Below are 2,906 nucleotides of genomic sequence, written 5' to 3' on the forward strand. Positions count from 1 at the left end.
CACTGCCCGGCCCACTACCCCCTCCCCAAACCCTGCCTGTCTGACCGCGCGGGCAGCAACACCTCCCTCGTGTTGGCCTGGGCTCTGACGGGGGACCATAGGGAGGTCAAGACACAGCAGCAGGTGCCCAGGCACTAACACATCTGCCCTTTCCCCAGCCTCCCCACAGGCTTATCAGTTTGTTAATTTACCTAGCAGCGATCTCCCGGTCTTTGGCATCTACTGAGGCTACAGGGAGGCAGCCAGACTCTGCTCTCTCCGGCGAGGCACGGGACATGAGGGCAGCACACTTGAATTTCCACTTGGTGGGGTTTAACCCACCTCTGCCAGGCCAGATACTTTTGCTTGCCATTAAAGAAAAATGTTTCACCTTTGCCTGCAAGGAGCCCGATCCCATTACTACCTCTACAGGGATTCACTGCTCACAGATCCCCCCCAAACCTGCCCCATGCAGAGCGAGCACTTCGCCCCCACTGCTTTGCTGGACTAATGAAGTTCAAATTAAAAATACTTCCAACAACTGTGGTGCTTTTGGGGTGAGATGGTTGCACAAGACAGGCTGAAGCAGCACTGGAATGACCCCCACATTCCTCCAGGGCACCGCTGGGCAATGGTCATCCTCTGGCAGTAACTTCTAATGGAAACCAGAGTTAGCAATTCCCATCCTATATTTTTTCCCCCCTAATCCTGAGGCATAAGCCAACTTTAAGGGACTTCTGACTCCATGTCCTACCTAGAAGCAAATCTGTCGTCTGCAGAGACTTTTACTGCTACCCTCACACGTCCCTTTTTCCTATAGACATCTAATCTTGACACCGAACACCAGGACCAGGAAAATCCCATTTCTAAATGTTATTTGCTTTTTAAGGAAACTTAGGGATTAACATCTCACACTTATTCTGCTACTATGGCTTGGCTACTCAAAGCTTCCTGCACAGGTTCTCCCCACGACCTGGCCCACAGGCCTTTCCGCAGGAAGCAGCATCCCTCTGACCTTCGCAGGCTCTGTCAGGCAGCCTTGCACACACAACATGCCCCATGGGACCCGCTGCAGATGTCCTCCTGCAGAGGTTAACCCCTCGGCTTGGTCTCTACATCTCTGTTCCGCATCAGGTTCCTTTTCTCCACGACCCTCCTCCAGGGCAGAGGGGCCTGAAGAGCAGCAAGAGGGCAGGGAGCTCCAAGGAAAGCTAAGCTAGGTTCAAGACTTACAGAAAATACAGATTCTTTTATGTCTCAATTTTGCCCCCAAGCTCGTGGCAAGACTTAACAGATTTGCTTTTGCAACAGACAGCTGAAGAAACAGGACGGGATGAGGTGAAGGAGGCAGGGCTTGGCTTACAGTGATTGAAGCTCCTTCTGTAGGTGCAGGTACCTTCACTTCAGTTGATTTTACCAACGTGGACATAGAGGAGTTTCAGCTTCAGTCACAGAAACTGGGAGGCAAAGCATTTTGCTCTTAGCCTTAGGGCAGCCTTTTTTAACGAGGGGACACTGCTCCTACATGAAGGCCAGCACCTCCCTTGCCAGGGTGATGAGAGACACTGCTTTCCTGACCCTGCTGGATCACAGCCACACAAAACTTCCCCCAGCCACCCGTTTCACCAGTGGTTGCCTCGAACAGGCCCACAACCCGGGGGAACTTAAGCAGAGAGTGCGTGCAAGTAGATCTTGCACATACCACGCGGTTTATTTCAATCCAGTGCCGCAAGCCCCCTTTTCTGTCCATGCTGCCTGCACACCCTGTGAGTTAACACCAGCTTTTCCTGCATTTAGGCCAAGCACATGCACCCTGCCAGCTGTGGCACACGTCGCCTCTCACAACGAAGGGCCAGCTAACTCCATTTCCTTGACTTCTTCCTGGCACTGGCCCTATTTATACTGCGTGTCAATTGCAAGGTCGAGTAAGTGAGGGTGAATAGTCTCCTCCAACTGAGAACAGAGAGGGAAGGAACACCTCTTTGCTACCTAAAGAGAAAGAGATGTGTTGACTCTCAGAGGCTTGAAAGAGGAGGGAGCAGGACCAGCCTGTGAGCTCTCATGCTCAGGAGTGGTACAGGTAGGTACCACAAACCTGTGTAGGCACATGGACAATCCTCCATACAGAGATTTAGGGGCATCTGCTGCTACTCCTTCAGTGCAAGAAAAAAGCACGGCCCTACCTGAGGATGATCAGCACAGCCCTAATTCTTCATGCCCTTACACATGCTCAGCTTTCAAACATGTGAACAGTGCACACAGTCCCAGCGTTTTGTCAAAGGGAGAAGAAAGGGAACACGTATTCCACAGGGATTTCATGTATTGTATTCATTTCCAAACCAAGCCTATTTAATTAGGAAGAGAAGGGAAAGGGACAGGGAAAGGGCAGGAAGAGGGAACAACACAGGCGATGGCAAAAAAAATTTACAATAAAAATATGCTTGCTCCCTTAAGCAATGGCCACCAGGGTCAGCCACACTACACAAATATTCCAAGCCACAGCAGCAGGGGAGTAGTATATTAAAATACAAATCAGCCACACACTGCCTTCGACAAATGGACTTGAAAGAAGAAACAAAGGGGAGCACACCTTGCCACTCTGACCCAGCAGCAGCAGAAGGGGGTCAAGCACTCCCCTGGCCTGGAGAAGCAGGGGCAGCAGCGTAGCCTCCCTCCTGCACAGTGCTGAATGCTATCAGGCAGGAGTCACAGTCCAATAAAATAAAATAAAATGCACAACTGGATTGATCCTGATGAGAGCACTTCTGGGCCTCGTGTTAGTATTGGCACACCCTTGCCAATGCAACCGAAGTAGAGGACTCTTCTTTTTAATTCATGCAGAGCTCAGAGCAGCACTGACTTATTCTAGTATAAGCACCTGCCCTGCAGACCAGGGAGTCACGTCATGAGGAGTAGAAAAAAATTCA

Source organism: Pygoscelis adeliae, unplaced genomic scaffold (assembly GCF_000699105.1).
Source record: "Pygoscelis adeliae isolate BGI_AS28 unplaced genomic scaffold, ASM69910v1 Scaffold60, whole genome shotgun sequence".
NCBI classification, from domain to species: Eukaryota; Metazoa; Chordata; class Aves; order Sphenisciformes; family Spheniscidae; genus Pygoscelis; species Pygoscelis adeliae.